Here is a 12447-nt window from a genome sequence, read left to right as displayed (position 1 = left end):
TATTCTCTTGTACCAACGTGAATGCGTGTTTCACGAATGCAACTCTCCTAAAGCAGTAATAATTTCGCAAGTGCAACTGTAGTTTTTAAGTCACAAAAGACAGAGATGATCAAATATCACATTTTTCAGCAATTCAGCAGCATTTCTTTAGAGATCCTATTAATTTTTGCTTTTGTAAAATATTGAGAATGTGTAAATGAGATGACAGTTGCTCTCCTTTCTTCATCTAAGTGTGCATAATTATAACTCAAAGGTTGAAAACTCCCTAGGCAGGTATAGCACAATAAAATAAACTCCATGAGGGTAGGTGTTTTCTCCTCGCTTGATTACTGCTATGTCAATAAAACCTAAAATTGTCTTTGACACAGATTAGATTCTCAATAATTTTTATTGAATCAGCATAAGCAACTAACCTTAAGATACACTGTAGAAAGTGCCATCAATTTTCAGAAAGAGGAAAGTTTATTTCCAACATCAGGATAGAGATAAGCATTCTGGGCTAGGAAGAAAATGGCACTTAAAATAAATTATGAAGAATTAAACGGATGCAAGTCATTAAGAGAAGAAAGGAGAGGGGAGCATTAAGCCTAGTGGTTAAGATGCTGTTCAGGACATTGTGTCACACATCCCAGTACCTCAGTTGATTCTCGACTCCATTTCCTATTAATGCAGATCCTAGGAGGCAGCAGGAGCTTCAGGATGGCTGAAGTGATTGGGTTCCTATCACACACATAGCAGACATGGGGTAAGGTCGTGGATCCCTGCTTCAGACCAAAGCTGGACCAGCTGTTGCCAGCCTTTGGAGAGTGAACCAGTGGTTAGGAGCTCTGTCTGTCTCTTTCTCCTTCTGTCTTTCTCAAATATATCAATAAAAAAACAAGTTTAAAAAGCAGGAGGGATGAAAAGCAAAGAGAATTCAGGTAAATGTCAGCAAATTGAACTAAGATCCTGGAACTATATGACACTTTGCAAGCACAAGGAAAGCAAAAATACAGTAAAAGTGTACATGAAGGAGAAAAGGGAAAAGAAACACCGAAAATGTAGGTATGGCTACTGTCAATGTAAAGTGAATGAAAGACTCTAAATATCAAGCCTTGGGTTTACATTTTATTCTGTCAGTGTGGAGAAGCCAAACCTGCTTATAAGCAAGAAAGTGAAAATCACATCCAAGTCTTAAAAAAAATCAACCTAGTAGCAGTACAGATGGATGATAGAACTGTAGGCAGAAAATACAATAAGAGGCATTACATACCATTGTTGGATTATCTAAAAACAAAACCTGATAGGAAGGGGTGGCATTGAATTTAAAGAATGTGAGTTTGTATAACTCACCTGGAATGGACAGAAAAATATTACAGGCAAAATGCTACAGACAAGAGCATCTGTCAAAAACTGGTTCTTACTTATTCGTAAAGGCCTTTAGGCACCAAATGTAGTACAGTAAAACCAAAGAATAAAAATAGCTTTCAGTGTGGAAGATAGGAACACACCTAGAGAAAGAGAAACCCAATGGATATAGACCTAATAGCAAGAGATAAAGGGCCACCCACTTCCCCCCCCAAAAAAAAAATCCAGCAAGTAAGAGATGAAAAAGAATATTGTGATGCAATATCTACTAGTGTATTCTGCAAGAAATGGTCAATGTTAAACAGCCCACAATCCACTAGAATACATGTATAATAAAAAGAAAGACTTCAAGACAAAGGTGAAATTCAGGCAATACAGCCCTGATACTTGATTATCTAAATCCCAAGCAAATGGGAGATTAATTGGTCATCTTTTTCCAATCCCCAACAAGAAACCAGAGGGGCCAAAACACTGGGAGTATTAGAACAGAAATAAAATAGTGATCTAGCTACATCTAGACAGAAAACTATTACCAAAAGTCAAGGGAGATATGATTGGAAAGAAAAACTAATTCATGCTTTGAGATATATGCACTGATTTATAGCACCTGACGAAAATACTAAGTAATTCTGAACATAATCTTATCTCATACTATTCATTTTTGTTTGAATTGTCTACTATATTTTTCCATTATTGCCTAAGAATCTCTTCAATCACCAATGTTGGCTTTTTTTTAGATTGATAAAAAATTTCTCTTTAATCAAGGCTTTTAACATGGAACAGATTTCTTGAATAAAATGGAAAGCTTGCAATACGTTGACACATAAAATCACAAGTCACCACACATAAAACACCCTGTGGGAAAAAACAAAACAGCAAGGTCACGAGATCCCTGTGAAAACCGCACTCTTACTCTCAGATGCGTCCTCCACCTGCAGAGTACGCTCTGCAGGATACAGACCACACGGAGGCTTCTGGGTCACATTCAGGGGAGGCCATGGCCCACAGAGCACTCAGCTGGCGGGGCTGTGGTAGTGTTGGCTTTACTCAAGAAGCAAAGCAGTTACCAGCTTCTCTGAACAATGTATTGAACATCCATGAAATATCAGAGAGAGAAGCAGAGAGGCAACATAATGCTATCAGAAAGCTGTTGGAAAGGAAGAGCAGCTGTGTGGAGCTCGAGACTGGGAAGTGGCTCGCCAGCTTCATTTCTTTGATTTCTTCGGTAGTGGCTGCCGGGACTGCAAGATGTTCTGGTTCATGGATCATACAATGGACCCATCCCTGACTCTGCTGAACGCCAAGATTCCTCCATGCAGATTCAGACATCAAATGGATTTTAGAGAACAGCTTGGCTATGTCCTTGGGCCACATTACAAATCCCTGGCAGTGAGAATGTGAGGAAAGGGCCACCTTCACCCAGTATACTACACAGCAACTCCCAGCCAAGTTGAAACAAAGATCCAGAAATCCACAAGGGTGATGGTGGTCAGACTCCAATCACGCCTTCCTCAAGAGGGCTGACTCCACATTCCACTTTACTTCACGGTTGCCAGCCTGATGTTGTTTTAATGAGAAATGTCTGAAAGTGGCATGGTTTTATCAAATATACTGAACTGGTGTTTGTATAAGATTATACATACCTCATTTGCTTTGGAGAGATTATTGCCTACATTTCAAAAGAATTTCTTGAGATATATAGCTTTAAAAGTTGTTATACTGGGACCAGCATTGTGGTGTAGTGGGGTTAAGCCACCACCTGTTATGATGGCATCCTATATGGGTGCTGGTTTGAGTCTTTGCTGCTTCACTTACAATCCAGCTCCCTGATAATGTGCCTGGGAAAGCAGCAGAGGACAGTACAACTTGGAAACTGAAACCATGTTGCAGATCTGGATGAAGCTCCTGGCTCCTGGCTTCCACCTGACCCAGCCCTAGCTTTTGCAGCCATTTGGGGAGTGACTCAGCAGTTGAAAGATCTCTCTCTCTCTCTCTCTCTCTCCCTCTCTCTCTCTCTCCCTCTCTCTCTCTCTCCTTCTCTCTCTCTGCACCAGTGGATGGAAGACCTTTCTCTCTGTCTCTACTTCTCTCTGTTACTCTGTCTTTCAAATTAAATGAATATTTTTAAATGTACGTTTTTGTTGATTCAAGCAATGAATAATTTTTTTAATTACTCTTTAATTTTAACCACAATTGAAATATTTTGATTTCAATATTTTAACTGAATACTTGAACTATAAATATGATGCAGGAATTTTCTCCAAAATAGTTGAGTATGATGATATAAATGCAACAAAATTCAAATGAATTGATAATTATTAAAATAGTCCACAACTGCTTTAGTTTGATAATATTATTCCTCAATTTGAAAATCTTTGCACAAGTGCTTAGAAATTAAAAATGAGCCATTATTCCCAGTAGGTGCCCTCTTGCTACTTCAGTACCTTCATTCTAGTGACTTCAAAAAATAATTTTACTCTTTATTGCCAAGAATTTTCTTTTTTACCCCTTACTTCACACAAAAAGTTACAAGTATTTGGTAGGCTCTTAACCTTGTTGTTTGTGACCATAGGGCTTCTTGTCCCATTCCTGAGTCTCTCACTACTGTCTATTAAAAAGAGAATGATTCCCTAAACACCTCAGTAGACGTCTTCAGATATCCCAATTTTGTTGTTACTATTTTAGAAAAAGAAACTTAAAAAATTTATTCAAGGTCACAAAGCAATTGGCTGTAAAACTCAACCTAGGAAACCAAAACTTCATGATGCTGGAAATGAATTCTAAGCATCGGAGGTCGCCTTGACTGAGACTAAACTAGAAATGTTACTTGGATTGAAATGAGTTAGATAACAGGCCAATACTTTCCCATGCTGGTGATCTTTTTTCTGAGGTCTTCAGTAGTTATGCACTAATTCAAATGATTCACCACAAATTTAAATTGAAAATGTGTTTGGCAATAACTAGAGACTTGATGGATCCATGCAGTAAATCAGTCATAGCTTCATGACTCACATCAATCATAATGAGTAATGTCTATCATGTCACCAACATAGATTCTGGATGAATAATCAATGCTAAGCACCTTTGAGGTAAGTTACAGTAGTTAATGAGATTGATGTTGTCATATCCATGAAAACAATGAAGTTATTCTGATTATTTTTAGAGCCAGTTGGGGGAGTATTTCCTGTCTGATAGCTATAATCATTCTCTAATGAATAAATGGCCAAACCTTGAGTCTATAAATTAGGCTGACTAAAATACATATATTGCAGGATTCACTCCAAGGTTATTTCATTAAAATAGATTTCCCTGTGAAACAAAATGTCAGTGCACTGCCCTAAAGAAAATGTTTAGATACAAAATGTGTTTAGATTCCTCCATTTGCCCTTAATTGATAAATTGGAGCACGGAACTCTATTTTTCAAGTTTTATTTGTTTGTGTGTGTGCTTGAAAAGAACAGTGGCAGACACATTGAGAGACCCTACTTCTGTGCTTATTATCAGCCAGGTCAACTTTCAGCAATCAGAAGATATATAAACTCCTTGCCAGATCCCTCCTCCACCTTCAAGTCAACAACAGGTCAAATCCTTTCATGCCTTGAATTTCTGACTTCATCTTCTGTGATCAGCCAGAGAAAACTTTGCTTTTTCAGGGCTCAACTGATTAACTCTTGCCTAGAAAAGTAATATCCCTATTTTAGCGTTAACTGAAACTTTAATTGCATATGCAAAATTCCTTTGCTACTGCTTGATTGAATAACCAGGAGAAGGTTGTGGGTGTACCAGGAATGGGTCTCTTTTTTTTTTTATTTTTAAAGCAGATACATCTTTAAAAAAAAAAAAAAAGATGTATTTTTTAAAAGATTTTATTTATTTGACAGGTAGAGTTACAGACAATGAGAGAGAGACAGAGAGAAAGGTCTTCCTTCCGTTGGTTCACTCCCCAAATGGCCACAACGGCCAGAACTGCACCCATCTGGAGCTAGGAGCCAGGAGCCACGAGCTTCCTCCCGGTCTCCCATGTGGGTGCAGGTGCCCAAGCACTTGGACCATCCTATGTTGCTTTCCAAGGCACATTCACAGGGAGCTGGATCAGAATTGGATCAGCCAGGACACAAACCAGTGCTCGTGGGGGCTGCTGGTGTCTCAGGCTGCAGCTTAACCCACTACACAACACCGGTCCTAGGATTGGGACTCTTAAAGACATTCTTAGACTCCGCCCATCACAAATGGTATTATATATAATGAAATTTTAATTTTTATGTGTCTTCTGCATTCATGTATTTATAGCAAATTACTTGTATGATAAGTCCCTATATCTCTTCTTTATACACAGACTCCCTACAAGCATTGAGAGTTTGGGTATTATTATTTTGTTTTTATTTATTCTGATTATTTTTAAATTATTGGTTATTTTTAGTTAGGCAGATAGATGATTGGTAGATAGATAGGCAAGTGAAAAGCTTTTACTTTGTAATATAGACCTAGATTTAGCAATGCATTGTTTTACCAATTTTCTAATATCGGTGGACTAAAGTTATTTGCTAGTCCAGTATCATTCTAATCAGCTTTGCAGGTTCTCAATATGTCTGCTTATGACAAATGGTAATGCCTATAAATCTGGAAGAAAACAAATGTAATTTGATTATCATAAATGGGGCTGAAAACTATGCTAATCCACTGAGCACTACCTTTATCATATTAACACTTTGATTTTTGTAAAAACTTATAGTTTCCTCCTGAAATGAAATAAATATGATTACTCTATTGAGCAAGGCAAAGCACTGTCATTCTCACTAATTCTGTGAAGAATTTCCTTCTGACAAATATCAGGTAAGCTCAAAGATCTGTAGAGTAGTTTCTGTTTTCCTAACAAAAGCCTGATACATGTAGCAAGAAAATTATATTTTATTTTAAGCATAAAGGGGACATGTGGAAGGGTTTAGGAATAATCTAATTCATGACTTCATGTTAGTTGTTTATATTTAATTAAGATCTATTCATTCTAAAGCCTATTGGTATACAGAATCTGTTTATGACTACACATTTGCCAAATCTATATATTTTAATACTGATTCTGATTCATCAATATGGTATCTTGAGAGGTTTTTTTTCTGTCTTAGCTTGAGATCGTGGATTACAAAGACATTTCAACCACAAATTTTGTGTTTGATTTTCATTCCTTGCTTACCTCTTCTTGTCCAGTTCCTCAACGAATTCTGCCTACCATTGTTCATGGCCAAATACTAATATATACAGCATTATGAAGCAATAATTTTAAAATATGAAACTTAGTTCCTTTGGATATGTTTAAAAGCATTTTTAAGAAATTACATTATTTCTCAAGAGCAATGATTTTTATTACAATATATTAGTTCATCACATGTAAGACTACCTACCACTAATCAGAATAAACACAATAAAAATAACGGTTTTAAAATACAATTACTTTTTGAATGACTGTGATGAGTGAAATAATCTTTTAGTCATGATAGATGCTGGGGTGGGTGTTCTGGTATAGTATATTAAGCTGCTGCTTGGAATGCCTACATCCAATATTGGACTGTTGGCTCAAGTCCCAACTATTTCACTTCCCATCTAGCTCCATGTTAATGCACCTAGGAGTAGTAGATGATAGCTCAGTACTGGAGTCCCTGCCACCCACATAAAACACCAGGGAGGAGTTCCTGCCTCCTGACTTTGGCTTGGCCAAGTCCTGGCTATTGTAGAGACTGGGGAAGCAAGCCAGCATATAGAAGAGTTTCTCTTTCTCTCTCTTCCAGTAAAGGAAAATTTTTGAGAAAATAGAGATTGAAATCTATGATTGATCTCATTAAAATAATCAACTGCATGTTCTTTAAACAATTATTCCACTTGGATTACTAGAACTGTATTAATTTTACTTTATATAAGAACAAATTATTTTCACATATCAACAAATAATTTTTCCTCCTTGATCTCAAATAATAAGATAAAGACATGATGTTCTTTAAGAATGCTCATTAGATCAACTGTAGGAGGCAGACTCTTTTAGAACAATTGACAAAGAATTGTAATCCATCTCCATAGTATACAGTTTATGCTAACTACAATCTGTATCAATAGTGTTGGATGTGCCCCTCCTGCATTTCAGAGCCCTACAATTTGGTATGACAGCTGGAACAGCTCTGGCCACAGATTCTGCACAGAAAGTGGTATGTGTCCTTTCCAGACCAAAGCAATTAAGAGTCAACCTACAACCTTTCTGTTCTCCTTTTCCTTGCCATTGCAACAGCAAAATCTATTTCCTGCAATGGTAAAGTCACATTAAAAGAGCGTTGATCTCTAGGTCTACCCCCAAAATGAAGCTACCCTGCATAGTTGCAGACCCTATGGAAGAAAAAATTAATTTTCATGTGTTAAAGTAAGATGACTTCAGGATTTGTTCTTTGCTTTTCGTTTTAGTAGAACATAGTCACAAGGTATAGACACTAATTCAAGATAGAAGAAGCACAAGAAATATTTGTGGTAAGGACTTATGTAAATTTAAATAAGAAATGGAAAGCTACCCATCGTAGATACAAAATCATTTTCCAATGATTTCTTTTGCGTTTATATCCTTCATTTTTATCTCAAGACACATACAAGAAACTTGGAAGTCCTCTAAGTGTACCATTTCCACAAACTAACTGCCATTGCCATATACTTCATGTGCATAGGTATGTAGACATCTTGAATGAGTAGTGCTCCTTGAGTACTGTAGATTAGTCAACTGAAGGAAGGAAGAAAATAGAGGAAGAAATTGGTAATGTATTACAATATAATAACCACTCACTTCACCTAGATTCCAATCCTATTTTCCTAGTATCAAGTTCATATAAAGTATCCCTGATTTATAATGACTATTTTATTCTTAAAAATATAAGAGTTTCCTCTTAGATTGATAAATAAAAATTTAAGAATCTAAACTTGAATTTTAAAATTGCTCTTTTTGGGTTGAGTGCTGTGGTGCAGCAGGTTAAGCCATTGTTTGGGACATCTGCATCTCACACCTGAGGGTTGGTCCAAGTCTTGGCTACTCCACTTCCAATACAGCTCCCTACTAATGCATCTTAGAGACAGCAGATGATGGTTCAAGTACTTGGATCTCTACCACACAAATGGGAGACCCAGTTGGAGTTCCTGGCTCCTAGCTTCAGTCTGGCCAAACCCCAACTACTGCAATTGTTTGAGAGTGAACCAGTGGATGGAAGCTCTACTTCTCTCTCTATCTCTCTCTCCCCCCACTTCTCTGTCACTCTGCCTTTCAGATAAATAAATAAAATGAATATTTACAAAAGATAAAAATCACCTTTGCCCATGTTTTCCTCATCTATATGTACACGCATATTGGGGATTATAAACATTAAAAAGCATTAAACAAAATTCAGAAGGAAACTAAGAAAAAGAAATGGAAGCAAACAAATCAATATATTACATAACTATGCATTTGACTTGCATATTGTCTTCATTACTAATCTTTAAAAGGATGTATGTGTGCTTTAATGTTTCCTACAATCATTGAAGCACTACTACTAGAGAAGAGTGCATCAGGCAGTCAAAACCAAAATTAACATTTGGGATTACATCAAACTGAGAAGTTTCTGTACTACAAAAGAAACAGTCAGGAAAGTGAAGAGGCAACCGACAGAATGGGAAAAAATATTTATAAATTATGCAACAGATAAAGGACTAATAACCAGAATCTACAAAGAGATCAAGAAACTCCACAACAACAAAACAATCATCCCACTTAAGAGATGGGCCAAGGACCTAAATAGATATTTTTCTTTTTTTCTTCTTTTTTTTTTTTTTTTGACAGGCAGAGTTAGACAGTGAGAGAAAGAGACAGAGAGAAAGGTCTTCCTTTTCCGTTGGTTCACCCCCCAATGGCCACTAAGGCCGGTGCGTTGCGGCTGGCGCGCTACACCGATCCGAAGCCAGGAGCCAAGTGCTTCCTCCTGATCTCCCATGTGGGTGCAGAGCCCAAGGACCTGGGCCATCCTCCACTCTATAGCATACTATACAGCAGTAAAAAACAATGAAATCCAGTCATTTGCAACAAAATGGAGGAATCTGGAAAACATCGTGCTGAGTGAAATAAGCCAGTCTCAAAGCAACAAATATCATATGTTCTCCCTGATCAATGATAAATAACTGAGCACCTAAATAGAAACCTGCTGAAGTGAAATGGACACTATGAGAAACAGTGACTTGATCAGCCCTTGTCCTGGCTGTCAAGGAACAACTTACTATTTTATTCCTTTTAGTATTTTTTTGTTCTACTTAATACTATTAGTTGAACTCTTTAATTAACACACAATTTTTATTAGGCATTTAAATTTAACTGAAAAGTGATCCCTGTTAAATATAACAGTGGGAATAAGAGAGACAGGAGATGTATAGTTCAGCACATGCTCAATCTGACATGTCCCAAACAGTAGAGTTAGAAATGTGCCAGGGGATTCCAATTCAATCCCATCAAGGTGGCATGTACCAATGCCAACTCACTAGTACATTTGATCAATTTCTGTTCACAATTGATCATAATGATAGGTCTAAGAGTCAAAGGGATCACATAAACAAGACTAGTGTCTGCTAATACTAACTGATAGAATTAAAAAGGAGAGAACAATCCAACATGGGAAGCAGGATACACAGCAGACTCATAGAAGGGCAAATGTCCTAAACATCACTCTGGCCTCAGAATCAGCCCTTAAGGCATTTGGATCTGGCTAAAAAGCCCATGAGAGTATTTTAGGCATGGAAAGCCAAGACACTCTGGCAAAAATAAAGAGAACCTAAATGAAAGATGTCTGTGAGTGAGATCACTGTGGAAAGGATGGGCCATCAAAGAAGGAGGTACTTTTCTCTGAAGGGAGGAGAGAACTTCCACTTTGACTATGACCTTGTCTAAATAAGATCGTAGTTGTCAAACTCAAAAGGCTTCCATAGCCTTGACATCTCATGACAAGAGCCCAGGGAGATTACTGACACCATAAACAAGAGTGTCAGTTTGTTAAGTCAACAACAGGAGTCACTTTGCACTTACTCCCCATGTAGAATTTTTGTCCTTAATGTGTTGTACTATATGAATTAATGGTAAAACTACTACTAAAACAGTACTCTATACTTTGTGTGTCTGTGTGGGTGCAAACTGTTGAAATCTTTACTTAGTAAATAGTAAGTAGATCTTCTGTATATAAAGATAATTGAAGATAAATCTTGATGAAGAATGGGGTGGGAGAAGGTGTGGGAGATGGGATGGTTGCGAGTGGGAGGGAAGTTATGGGGAAAAAAGCCACTGTAATCCAAAAGTTGTACTTTGGAAATTTATATTTCTTAAATAAAAGTTTAAAAAATGAGTGCATGTTGGTTTCAGCAGTTACTTATTCTACCATAAGATATATATTTAAAACAATTATCCTTTATAACAGTTCCCTATTATAAATCTTAATATTAAATTGTTTTATAATTCAATAAATGTTTAAGAGCAAGTAAAACTTTCCCTTAGATTTTCTAATTGATATCTGCTGTGACTTACTGTTGTACTCTATTTTTATTCAGATCAAAATTTTCAAAATAGAATTCATTGGTGTTGGTTTCTAATTGATAAATTTATTATATCTTGAATAAGAGAAGAGAATTAGAGTATTAGATCACAAACATATATTATTTTCATTTGTTAAGGGGGCTATATTATGATGAAAGTGTTGATCTGAAAACTTGCTAAAGGTTTCTAAACTAACTGAATGATGAAGTTCATGTCTTCCACAAATTTTGGCCATTTTACATGATTTTAAATCTCTTTTACTACCATTATTTCATTGATATTTTAGGACTTACAATTTTTGTCTCCAGGATGAAAATAATTCTTGAATGATGAAAATCCTTCTGAAAACCTTATTTCTACCAGTCCTTTTAGCTAGGAGAATGTGTATATGATCAAAAGAACATGCTAACATCAAAAGATCTTTGTTCTGGTAATACTTAGTATTCTACCAAGATCAATTCTACAATCTTCAAGTGACAATCTTGGTATTATTTGAAGAGAGCAGTACAAAGCTACAATTTATCTAATTAACTTCCTTGCCTAGTATGGTTCTCAATGCTGCTTGCCATAATTAACACTCTGCTACCAATCACCAACTTCAATCACTTCTTCAGGTTCTAGCTATGCCAAGCCAAATCATAATCTTACAGTTCTGTTGAAGACCCTGCTTTCCTGTGGCTACCATCACAACCACCATTTCTACTGTTTAGCTTTAACCACCAACAGTTACAGTTCCTCCCATTTTTCCAAAAGAAGATATTTCCATTTAAGTAGAATAGTTCTTTCAATACATTAAGAGGTATCATTATATTTTTTATTTGGCATCAAAGGTGTTAACACTATCCTTTCAGGATTGTATGTCTCTCACATAATGAAGTTTCATCATATGCACAAGATACTGGACAAGGGATATTTTATGCACCACCATTTTGTCAAGCACTCGGCTTTTCTCATCAACATCAACATTCATAAGAAATCTCATGACTTCCAGGTTCTCATTTGTTAAGCGAGGAATGACTAGGCTTTATCTTAATACATTGATTTCATGTTCCAGAATGGGCACTGTGGCACAGCAAGTTAGCTGCCACTTGAAACATCCACATAACCTACTAGAGCACCAATTCAACCCTATTTACTTCACTTGCAATCCAGCTCCCTGCAAATGCTCCTGGGAAGCAGCAGATAATGACTTAAGTAACTGGGTCTCTACCACCCACAAGGGAGATCCACATGGTGTCCCTAGCTCCTGGATTCAGCCTGGCCCATATCCAGCTTTTGTAGTCAGTTGAGAAGTGAACCAGCAGATGGAAGATCCCATTTCTCTCTCTCTCTCTCTCTCTCTCTCTCTCTCTGCCCCTTACAAAAAAGCTAGATCCATCCTAAACTTCCTTTAAAATAAAACTATCTTCTCTCTCACTGTCTAACTCTGCCTGTCAAAAAAAAAAAACTATCTTGCTCATTTCTCCCTTGCAATCATCTTGCCTGCCATAGTTACAAACAAGTCATTACTCTGATGTCATTATTTATTC

General features: G+C 36.8%; 1 pseudogene; it reads right to left on the bottom strand.

Annotated features, from left to right (window-relative positions):
* Positions 1 to 2552: 2552 nt before the first annotated feature.
* Positions 2553 to 6394, bottom strand: LOC133770470 (cyclin-dependent kinases regulatory subunit 1-like; annotated as a pseudogene).
* Positions 6395 to 12447: the final 6053 nt, after the last annotated feature.

The sequence above is a fragment of the Lepus europaeus genome, chromosome 11 (genome assembly GCF_033115175.1).
Source record: "Lepus europaeus isolate LE1 chromosome 11, mLepTim1.pri, whole genome shotgun sequence".
NCBI classification, from domain to species: domain Eukaryota; kingdom Metazoa; phylum Chordata; class Mammalia; order Lagomorpha; family Leporidae; genus Lepus; species Lepus europaeus.
This window is presented reverse-complemented; position numbering and strand designations above follow the sequence as displayed.